The sequence below is a fragment of the Sciurus carolinensis genome, chromosome X (assembly GCF_902686445.1).
Source record: "Sciurus carolinensis chromosome X, mSciCar1.2, whole genome shotgun sequence".
Lineage (NCBI taxonomy): Eukaryota > Metazoa > Chordata > Mammalia > Rodentia > Sciuridae > Sciurus > Sciurus carolinensis.
In genome coordinates, this window is record NC_062232.1 from 38,106,050 (window position 1) to 38,118,359 (window position 12,310).

A 12,310-nucleotide genomic window follows, 5' to 3' on the forward strand; every position below is an offset into this window, starting at 1 on the left:
TTGAGGAAGTTTCCTTCTATTTCTAGTTTGCTGTGAAATTTTTGGTATTGGATATTGATTTGATTGAAATCAGTATTTGCTAAGCACATATCTTAAAACTCTTGAACTCTAATACTAATTTGATTGAAATCAGTATTGGATTTTATCAAATGTCTTCCTTTTCTATACCAATTGATCTGATCATAGGATTTTTCTACTTTAGGCTGTTGATGTGATAGATCACACTGATTGATTTTTTTATTTAGCTTTTAATTTTTTACAGGCTGCATTTTGATTCATTGTACACAAATGGGGTATATCATTTTGTTTCTATGGTTGTACACAATGTAGATTCACACCATTCGTGTAATCATACATGTACATAGGGTAATGATGTCTGTCTCATTTCACCATTTTTCATGCTCTCCTCCCTCTCATTTCCTTCTAAATATTCTAAAGTTCCCCCATTCTTCTCTCATTCCCCATCCCCCCACCCCCATTATATATCATTCTCCACTTACCAGGGAAAACATTCGGCCTTTGGTTTTTTGGGTTTGGCTTATTTCACTTAGCATGATATTCTCCAATTCCATTCATTTATTTGCAAATGCCATAATATTATTATTCTTTATGGCTGAATAGTATTCCATTGTGTATATATACCAGAATTTCTTTATCCATTCATCTGTTGAAGGGCATCTTTGTTGGTTCCACAATCTAGCTATTGTGAACTGAGCTGCTATAAACATTGATGTGGCTGTGTTACTGTAGTTTGCTGATTTTAGATCCCTTGATTTTTGAATGTTCAACCAGTCTTGCACATCTATTATAAATTCCTCTTGGTATTGGTGTAGAATTCTTTATATACATTATTGGATTCCATTTGTTAGCATTTTATTGAGGATAGTTATGTATATATGTTCGTGAGAGATGTTGGTCTGTAATTTTTCTTTCTTATAATGTCCTTAACTGGTTTTGATATTAGGATCATGTTGGCCTCATAGAATGTGTTTAGGAAGTGTTACTTCTTCTCCTTTTTGGAAGATGTTCTGGAGAATCAGTATTGTTTTCCCTTAAATATTTCATAGAATTTACTGGTAAAATCATCTGGACCTAGAGATTGTTTTTTATAAGTTAATGTTTTCTAATAGTTACATTTTTAAGAGTTAAAAAAACAAGTGGATTTTACTTGAATAATATCCTTTTTTGAGGGCATGCCTTTGAAGGGAATTTTGGGATCTCAGTCTCTTTCACATTCTCTTTATCTCTCTTTTGCTTCCTTGCTATGAGGTAAACAGGGCTTCCTCTGCCACACACTCCTACCATGATGCAGTGTGCTGCAAAAAGACCAAAGCAACAAATCATGGAGCTAATCAATTGGTCATGAATTACAACCTCTAAAACTGTGGGACAAAATAAATCTTTTCACTCTATAAATTGATTATCTCATGTATTTGTTATGGTAACAGAAAACTAACTCATACAGATTATTTTTTATAAGGTAAATGAAAATTAATTTAAGGATTGTCATGAAATCTTCAAGAGAAAAAACCAAGCCTCAGAGTGATAACTGGAAAATTATACTTTTTCTGTGGTAAAGTGACTGAAAAAATTTTAAATTGGTCAGCATGCTCAGAGAACTATAAAACCAAAATCATCCTCCAGCAAAAAGACTTCACTCTGTTCCATTAAACAATATATTATAAGCATAAATTTACAATGTGGTCTACTTATAAAATAGAGCAGAGCAATCAGCTCTGTTGAATACATCCCTGGTCTGATGTTGGCTCAAAAAAGTTTTGCTTCTTTATTGTCAATTTTCCTTTTCCAGACCTGTCTCTTCTAGTCCTCAGAAAGCTCAAACATTATGGGACCAATAGGGCATTGACCACTGTAATCCAAAATATTGCTTAGGTTTCATCCAGGAATGTAAAAGGTGCAGGCAGGGGTAACAGGAAATCTTGTTATTTCTGCCTCCAAGGTCCAGCAACTCACAGGAACTCTATGAGGTTCCCCAAATCTTGCCAGCATCCAGCCAAAATCAGAAATGAGTTCCTTATCTATGTTGTGCTCACTATCATACCCCTGAGACCTAGAAATGGTTAATAAATAACAGTTGAATGGGTGGGTGCATCAATGAAAAAATTCATGCATGAATGAACGAATAAAAATAAACTGTGCATTCTCCAAAAATTTATGGTCCTCCTGTCTGCCTGAAAGGCAGGATCCAGGCCAAGGAAGGTTTTGTTTTTGATTTCATCTCATTTCCTTTTCTTAGTGCCATTATGTGCCCATAAATGCTAGCCATTCCCACATTATTTCTTAATCCTTTGTGATAGGATTATTATCACCATTATGGAAACGAAAAATAAAGGCTCAAAGGGAAAGAAAATGTAGAAGCTCTGAATGCTAATGTTGACTGTTACTTTATCCAACAAGATGATCTTGAGCATCTTTCTACCACCTTGGGACTCATTTTTAACAGCTTTACTGAGATATAATTGATATACAAAGAACTATACAAATTTTATGTGTGCTATATCATGAGCTTGGATATATGTAAACACCTGTGATACCTTCATTACAATCAAAGAAAATCACCTCCCAAAGTTTCCTTATATCCCCTTGAATTTTTGTTTATCTGCTTGTTTTTTGGGTTTTGTTGGGGGGTTTCAGGGTAAGAACATGAGATCTATTCTCTTTTTAAATTTTGAAGTGCACAATACTGTATTGTTAATTACAGGCACTACGTTGTATAGCTGATCTCTAGAACTTATTTTTCTTGCATAATAGAAACTATGCATTGAACAACTCTCCAATTCCCCTAGCCTCCAGGCCCTAGAAACCACTATTGTATTCTCTACTTCTATGAATTTAACAATTAAACTTCATATAAGTAGAATTATGCAGTATTTATTGTTCTGTGACTGTGTCATTTCACTTATATAACATCCCCTAGGATCATCTACATTGTTTCAAATGATAAGATTTCCTTCTGTTTTGAGACTACATACTATTCTGCTATATGTATATTCGTATATACTGAAACTCAGGTTAATGTGTTCTATTTCGACACAGTTTAGATGACTGCCACTCACCAGAGATGTGAATTTGGACAAGACACTTACCTTTTGTTGGCCTCAATTGCCTGACCTGTAAAGCCTAAGTAAACACCAGGTGGATTGATTTAGATGATGGTTTGAGTTACATAATGGGTTGTTTTTTTAAAAAAAAGTAAATACGTGAAATAAGGCTCATAAAGGAGTTGGCACTACGCCTATCATATAACAAATACTCAGTAAACATTAGTCATTATTTTTATTATCTCCCATCTGTCAAATAGTCTTCTCCCTATGCTTAAAATTAGTAATCCTGAAATAATAAACAATTAACATACTGAACCAGGAAATGTATTAAACTATTTACATATGTTATCTCATCTAAGTCTTATAATAATAATAATATCTTCATTTGACAGGTGAAGATACCAAAGTGCAAAATATGTAAGTAACTTGCCTAAGGTCACAATTATTAAGTAATAGAATTGAAGTTTGAGGTGTATCTTTCTCATTTCCAGGCAGGTGCTTTTTTCTACAATATCACAGGAACTATTCTAGCACTGGAAGTCTGACCCTATAAAAATTTAGTTATTAACAAAAATAATCCATCAAAGACTACCTGGGTATGGTTATGTATAAGTTTTATGAAGGGTACATTTGACCAGTTTTCCTTGATTCTCTTTTCTGATCTGATTCAAAAACTGAGTAGTCATTTCTCTAATTCTCTCATCTTTGTAAACTGAGTTTTAAAAAAAATGTCTAAAGGACCACATTTTTGAAATTAATGGTGCTAACAAAACCTGATTATTTTATCATAGTATATTATCACTGTCTATGCTTAGACCTTTCAATTAGTTTGAAATTATTACTAACTGACTCTTTATGTGACACAATAACAAACCATTTCATAAATATTTGCTGACAACCTACAATAAATTATGTGGCATCAAAAAATACCCACAGAATACACCTAATATCACGTCCATGTTTCCATGTTTATAAGGTGTGTGTGTGTGTGTGTGTGTGTGTTTAAGAAACATTAAAACTTATGGGGGCTTCTCCCACTCTCCTATCTGTAAAAAGGTCTGTTCTATGGAATGCCTGCTGTCATACACTACACGTGCTTCATGTTTAAGCTAATATGAAGTATAGCATGTAAGGTATAAGCTTGTTTTGTTTTAAATTCTACATCAATTGGGATATCATAATCAATTGCTTGTGGTTTGGAAGAAAACAGCCTGAAAAATATCAAGCACGTGTATCACAGCAGGCATTCCATAGAACAGACCTCTTTACAGATAGGAGAGTGGGAGAAGCCCCCATAAGTTTTAATGTTTCTTAAACACACACACACACACACACACACCCTTATAAACATGGAAACATGGACATGATATTAGGTGTATTCTTCGGGTATTTTTTGATGCCACATAATTTATTATAGGTTGGCAGTTGGGTCAAATGGTGGTTCCATTTCTGATTTTTTGTGGAATCTCTATACTGCTTTCCAGAATGATGGTACTGATTTGCAGTCCCACCAACAATGTAAGAGCATACCCTTTTCCCCACATCCTTGCCAACATTTATTGTTATTTGTATTCTTGATAATTGCCTCTCTGACTGGTGTGAGATGAAATCTCAGTGTAGTATTAATTTGCTAGAGATGTTGAACTTTTTTTCAAATATTTGTTGACAGATTGTATTTCTTTCTTTTTAATTTATTTTTATTGTAAACAAATGGGATACATGTTGTTTCTGTTTGTACATGGAGTAACAGCATACCATTTGTGTAATTATCCATTTACATAGGGTAATGATGTTTGATTCATTCTGTTATTTTTCCTCCCCCCCACCCCTCCCACCCCTCTTTTCCCTCTATACACTCCCTCCTTCCTCAATTCTTGCCCCCCTCCCACTCCCCATTATGAGTCATCATTCGCTTATCAGTGAGATCATTCATCCTTTGGATTTTTGAGATTGGCTTATCTCACTTAGCATGATATTCTCCAGTTTCATCCATTTGCCTGCAAATGCCATAATTTTATTATTCTTTATGGCTGAGTGATATTCCATTGTATATATATATACCACAGTTTCTTTATCCATTCATCAATTGAAGGACATCTAGATTGGGTCCACAGTCTGGCTATTGTGAATTGAGCAGCTATGAACATTGTTGTGTCTGTATCTCTGTAGTATGCTGATTTTAAGTCCTTTGGGTATAGACTGAGGAGTGGGATAGCTGGGTCAAATGGTGGGTCCATTCCAAGTTTTCTAAGGAATTTCCACACTGCTTTCCAGAGTGGCTGCACTAATTTGCAGCCCTACCAGCAATGTATGAGTGTACCTTTTTCCCCACATCCTCTCCAACACCTATTGTTGCTTGTATTCTTGATAATCGCCATTCTAATTGGGGTGAGATGGAATCTTAGGGTAGTTTTGATTTGCATTTATCTTATTACTAAAGATGGTGAACATTTCTTCATATGTTTGTTGATTGCTTGTAGATCTTCTGTGAAGCGTCTGTTCATATCCTTAGCCCATTTGTTGATTGGGTTATTTGTATTCTTGGTGTAGAGTTTTTTGAGTTCTTTATATATTCTGGAGATTAGTGCTCTATCTGAAGTATGAGTGGCAAAGATTTTCTCCTACTCTGTAGGCTCTCTCTTCGCATTGCTGATAGTTTCCTTTGCTGGGAGAAAGCTATTTAGTTTGAATCTATCCCAGTTATTGATTCTTGCTTTTATTTCTTGTGCTATGGGAGTCCTGTTAAGGAAGTCTGATCCTAAGCCAACAAGTTGAATATTTGGACCTACTTTTTCTTCTATAAGATGCAGGGTCTCTGGTCTGATTTCAAGGTCCTTGATCCATTGTGAGTTGATTTTTGTGCAGGGTGAGAGATAGGGATTTAGTTTCATTCTGTTGCATATGGATTTCTAGTTTTCCCAGCACCATTTGTTGAAGAGGCTATCTTTTCTCCATTGCATATTTTGGGCACCTTTGTCTAGTATTAGAAAATTATATTTATTTGGGTTTGTGTCCATGTCCCCTATTCTGTACCATTGATCTACCTTTCTATTTTGGTACCAATACCATGCTGTTTTTGTTACTATTGCTTTGTAGTATAGTTGAAGTTCTGGTATTGCGATATCCCCTGTTTCATTCTCCCTGCTAAGGATTGCGTTAGCTATTCTGGGTTTCTTATTCTTCCAGATGAATTTCATGATTTCTTGCTCTATTTCTGTAAGGTACATCATTGGGATTTTAATTGGAATTGCATTGAACCTGTATAGCACTTTTGGTAGTATGACCATTTTGACAGTATTAATTCTGCCTATCCAAGAACATGGGAGATCTTTCCATCTTCTAAGGTCTTCTTCAATTTCTTTCTTCAATGTTTTATAGTTTTCATTGTAGAGATCTTTTACCTCTTTGGTTAGATTGATTCCCAAGTATTTTTTTTTGAGGCTATTGCAAATGGAGTTGTTGTCCTCATTTCCCTTTCAGCTGTTTCGTTGCTTACATATAAAAATGCTTTAGATTTATGCGTGTTAATTTTATAGCCTGCTATTTTGCTGAATTCATTGATGAGGTCTAGAAGTTTTCTGGAGGAGGTTTTTGGATCCTCTAAATGTAGAATCATGTCATCAGCAAATAGTGACAGCTTAAGTTCCTCTTTTCCTATTTGTATACCTTTAATTTCTTTAGTCTCCCTAATTGCTCTGGCAAGAGTTTCAAGGACAATGTTGAATAGAAGTGGTGAAAGAGGACATCCCTATCTTGTTCCCGTTTTTAAAGAAAATGGTTTCAGTTTTTCTCCATTTAGAATGATGTTGGCCATGGACTTAGCATAAATAGCCTTTACAATGTTCAGGTATGTTCCTACTATCCCTATTTTTTCTAGTGTTTGCAGTATGAAGGGGTGTTGTATTTTGTCGAACGTTTTTTCTGCGTCAATTCAAATAACCATATGATTCTTATCCTTAAGACTATTGACATGATGGATTACGTTTATTGATTTATGGATGTTAAACCATCCTTGCATTCCAGCGATGAACCACACTTGATCGTGGTGCACAATTTTCTTAATATGTTTTTGGATACGGTTTGCCAATATTTTGCTAAGGATCTTTGCATCTATATTCATCAAGGATATTGGTCTAAAATTTTCTTTCCTTGATGTGTCTTTTCCTGGTTTGGGTATGAGGGTGACATTAGCTTCATAGAATGAGTTTGGTAAGGTACCCTCCTTTTCTATTTCCTGGACTACTTTCAGAAATATTGGAATGAGTTCTTCTTTGAAGGTCTTGTAGAACTCATTTTAGAATTCATCTGCTCCTGGGCTTTTCTTGGATGGTAGGTTTTTAATGGCTTCTTCTATTTCATTGCTTGATATTGTTCTGTTTAAATTGTGTATGTCCTCCTGGTTCAGGTTGTGAGGAGCATATGTCTCTAGAAATTTGTCAATGTCTTCGGTAGTTTCTATTTTGTTGGAATACAGATTTTCAAAGTAACTTCTCATTATGTTCTGTATCTCAGTGGTGTGTGTCGTGATATTTCCTTTTTCATCACAAACTTTAGTAATTTGAGTTTTCTCTCTCCTTCTCTTTGTTAGTGTGGCTAAGGGTTTGTCTATTTTGTTTACTTTCTCAAAGAACCAACTTTTTGTTTTGTCAACTTTTTGAATAGTTTCTTTTGTTTCAATTTCATTGATTTCAGCTCTGATTTTAATTATTCCTGTCTTCTACTACTTTTGCTGTTATTCTGTTCTTCTTTTTCTAGGGCTTTGAGCTGTAATGTTAGGTTATTTAGTTGTTGACTTTTCATTCTTTTCTGGAATGCGCTCCATGCAATGAATTTTCCTCTTAGTACTGCTTTCTTAGTGTCCCAGAGATTTTGATATGATGTATCGTTGTTCTCATTGACCTCTAAGAATTTTTTTTATCTCCTCTCTGATGTTTTTTGTTATCCATGTTTCATTCAATAGCATATTGTTTAGTCTCCATGTGTTGGAGTAATTTCTGTTTTTTATTTTGTCATTGATTTCTATTCTCAGTCCATTATGATCTGATAGAACACAAGGCAGTATCTCTATTTTTTTGCATTTCCTAAGGGCTGCTTTGTGGCATAACATATGGTCTATTTTCGAGAAGGTTCCATGTGCTGCTGAGAAGAAAGTGAATCCACTCGTTGATGGATGGAATATTCTATATATGTCTATTGAAGTCTAGGTTATTCATTGTGTTATTGAGTTCTATGGTTTCTTTGGTTGGTTTTTGTTTGAAAGATCTTTCTAGTGGTGACAGCGGTGCGTTAAAGTCACCCAGAATTATTGTGTTGTGGTCTATGTGATTCCTGAAATTGAGAAGGATTTGTTTGATGTACAGGGATTCACCATTTTTGGGGGCATAAATATTTACTATCGTTATGTCTTCCTGATTTATGGTTCCCTTAAGCAGTACAAAATGTCCTTCTTTATCCCTTCTGACTAACTTTGGCTTGAAGTCCACTTTATCTGATATAAGGATGGAAACCCCCGCTTTTTTACTGAGTCCATGTTCATGGTAGGTTTTTTCCCATCCTTTCACCTTTAGTCTGTGGATGTCTTTTTCTATAAGATGAGTCTCTTACAGGCAGCATATTGTTGGGTCTTTCTTTTTAATCCATTCCGCCAGTCTATGTCTTTTGATTGATGAGTTTAGGCCATTAACGTTCAGGGTTATTATTGAGATATGATTTGTATTCCCAGTCATTTGGCTTATTTTTGGTTTTTAAGTTGGCTTGGTTTCTCCTTTGAGTGGTTTTTCTCTAAGGTAGTTCCTCCCTTTGCTGACCTCCATTGTTGTTTTTCATTTCCTCCTCATGGAATATTTTGTTGAGAACATTCTGTAGCACAGGCTTTCTATTTGTAAATTCTTTTAACTTTTGTTTATCATGGAAGGATTTTATTTCATCTTCCAATCTGAAGGTTAGTTTTGCTGGGTATAGGATTCTTGGTTGGCAACCATGTTCTTTCAGAGCTTGAAATACATTGCTCCAGGCTCTTCTAGCTTTTAGAGTCTGGGTTGAGAAGTCAGCTGCTATCTGTATTGGTCTCCCCCTATATATAATCTGATGCTTTCCTCACGGCCTTCAAAATCCTATCTTTATTTTTAATGTTAGGCATTTTCATTATAATGTGCTTTGGTGTGGATCTGTTGTGATTTTGTGCATTTGGTGTTCTGTAAGCCTCTTGTATTTGATTTTCCATTTCATTCTTCAGGTTTGGGAAATTTTCTGATATTATTTCATTGAATAGGTTGTGCATTCCTTTGGTTTGTATCTCTGTGCCTTCCTCAATCCCAATAATTCTTAAATTTGGTCTTTTCATGATGTCCCATAGTTTTTGGAGATTCTGTTCATGATTTCTTACCATCTTCTCTATTTGGGCAACTTTATTTTCAAGATTAAGTATTTTGTCTTCATTGTCTGAGGTTCTGTCTTCCAAGCGGTCTAGTCTTTTGGTGATGCTTTGCATTGAGTTTTTTATTTGGTTTATTGTTTCCTTCATTTCAAGGATTTCCGTTTGGTTTTTTTTTTTTTTTTTTTTTTGAGCATCTCTATCTCTTTGTTGAAACGATCTTTTGCTTCCTGCAGTTGCTCTTTCAGCTTATTGGTATTATCATTCATTGCCTGCATTTGCTCTCTTATCTCATCCTTTGCTTTGTGAATCATCTTAATCATGTATAATCTGAAGTCCTTTTCTGACATTTTTTCTAATATACTGTCATTGGATTCTATTAATATACGGTCTAGATTTGTTTGGATCGTTTTCTTCCCTTGTTTTTTCATGTTATTCATGTATCTTCCCCTCTAGCAGTACAGATCTGGGGTATTACAGATTTCCCCCTATAGGCTTATAGTGGCCCTATAGGTTTCCAAAACCCTTTCTTTAAGGGCAGATCAATATTAGCAGTGCCCAATTCAGACACTATGCAATCCTAGACCAAATAGACCCTATGAGGACAATAACAAAATTGTCATAATAAATAGAATGAGTTCAAATATTATCTTCAGTAAAACAAACAGATTTGCAATAAGGTCTGCAGTTTCAAATGGAGGACAAAGAGGGTGCAGAGGGATGTAGAATGTGGCTGTTAATGGGATAAGAAAAGAATATACAGAAGTTCTAGATAATAGAAAGGGTGAGAGTGTAATCAAAAGAAATTGTATGTTAGCATGCAAAAAAGGGAGAAAGAGACTCTGAGGGAACAGGTAAACAAAAGGAAAAGAGAGCAAGAAAAGTAAAGAAATAAAAACTTAAACTTTTTCAATAAGGAGAAAAAAGAAAATCCACAGTGTAACAGTCATATAGTAATGAAACCTTCCAGAGTTCAGTAGTCTGATGCATGAGCGGTACTTGACAATGAGTTTCAAGCCTCCAGCAGGCATCTCAGGATGGGATTTGCCCCACCTAAAGATCGGAGCTACGGCTTCCAGGATTATCCAAGATGGTCACTCTGGCTTCGAAATGTGTTGGCAAATGGGGAGCTGCAGCTCAGGGTGTGGCCGTGGTTAGCAGGAGGTCCTGGAGGCGGGGTGCGGTTGGTCAGGCAGGGGTCCTGGAGGTCAGGTGTGTTTGGTGTGGTTGTGGGATCCTGGAGGCCGGGTGCAATCAGTCGGTCTGGGGTCCCAGTGATAGGGCGCGGTCAGTTGGTCTGGGGGGTCCTGTTGGCAGGGAGCAGTCAGTCAATGTGAGGGTCCCAGAGGCAGGGAGTGATGGGTCTGGCTGAGGGATCCTGGAGATGGGGCTCAGTCAGTCTGTCCAAGGGTCCTACGGGGCCTGGCTGCTGTCTCAAAATGGCGGCAGCTACGTGTAATCAAACCTGCAGGTACTGTTACAGAGAACTTCCAGGCAACAGCAGGCAGCTGGTGCTCCACTGGCAGTCAGCGATCAGTTTGCTGACTGTTGTTGGATGATCAGGAGGTGAACCTTATGCGTTGGGTGATGGATAGGTGTAAGGCAGGTGATGGACAGGTGAGAGGCAGGCAAATGTCCGATGATAGGCGCCTGACAGTGAGCAATCTGCACTCAAAAAATGCGTCGATATGCTGGCAGACTGCAGGTGATCACAGCAGACAAATGGGGTAAACAGCAGGGGATCAATAAGCAGCAAAATTGCCTTACCAAGAAACAGATATCCTCTGCTTGAAACCGGAGTTACAGAGCGACAAGTAATGCAGTCTCCCTCTAGTCCGCCATCTTGGATCTCCCAGATTGTATTTCTTATTTTGAACAGTGTCTGTTTTTTTCCTTTTCTCATTTATTGATTGGGTTTTTTTGGGTTTTGGTGTTAGGTTTTTTTAGTTATTTGTATATCCTGGATTATAATGTGCTATCTGAGGTGCAGGTGGCAAAGATTTTCTCCCATTCTGTAAGCTTTCTCTTCATTCTCTTGATTGTTTCCTTTGCCATGAAGAAGCTTTTTATTTTGTTCCCATCCCATTTATTGATTCTCCATTTTAGTTCTTGCACTTTAGGAATCTTGTTAAGAAAATCAGTTCCTGAGTCAACATATTGCAGTGTCGGGCCTACTTTTTTTTTCTAGTAGGTGCAGGGTTTCTGATCTAATTCTTAAGTCTTTGATCCACTTTGAGTTGAGTTTTGTGCAGGGCAAGAGATAAGGATTAGGTTTCATTCTATTACATACGGATTTCCAGTTTTCCCAGAACCCTGTGTCAAAGTGGTTCTTTTCTTCAATGTATGCTTTTGGCACCTTTGTCTAGTATGAGGTAAGTGCATTTATGTGGGTTTGTCTCTGTGTCTTCTATTCCATTGGTCTTCATGCCCATTTTGGTGTCAATACCACACTGTTTTTGTTACTAGAGCTCTGTAGTATAGGTTAAGGTCTGGTATTGTGATGCCTCCTCCTTCACTTTTCTTGCTAAGGACTGCTTTGGCTATTCTGGGCCTCTTATTTTTCCAAAGGAATTTCATGACTGCTTTTTCTATTTCTTGGATAGGCAGAATTAATATTGTCAAAATTTCCATACTACCAAAAGTAGTATACAGATTCAATGCAATTCTGATCAAAATTCCAATGATAGTCTTCTTAGAAATAGAAAAAAGAAATCACTTTATATACTACCATAAGTTTATGATGGTGCTCCCTAATACCACCAAAATGAAGTATAATAAAAATAATTGGAATGTTCTCATTTCTCATGCTCCTGGTTCTAGTACTTTTGCAAATCAGAAAAATAAATAAAAACATTATTTTCCCATTGATCAG

The 12,310-nt window shown here is 36.3% G+C and overlaps 1 pseudogene; it reads left to right on the top strand.

Annotated features, from left to right (window-relative positions):
• LOC124971436 (voltage-dependent anion-selective channel protein 1-like) overlaps positions 1-12,310 on the top strand; it is a 66,606-nt pseudogene that overhangs the window by 34,454 nt on the left and 19,842 nt on the right.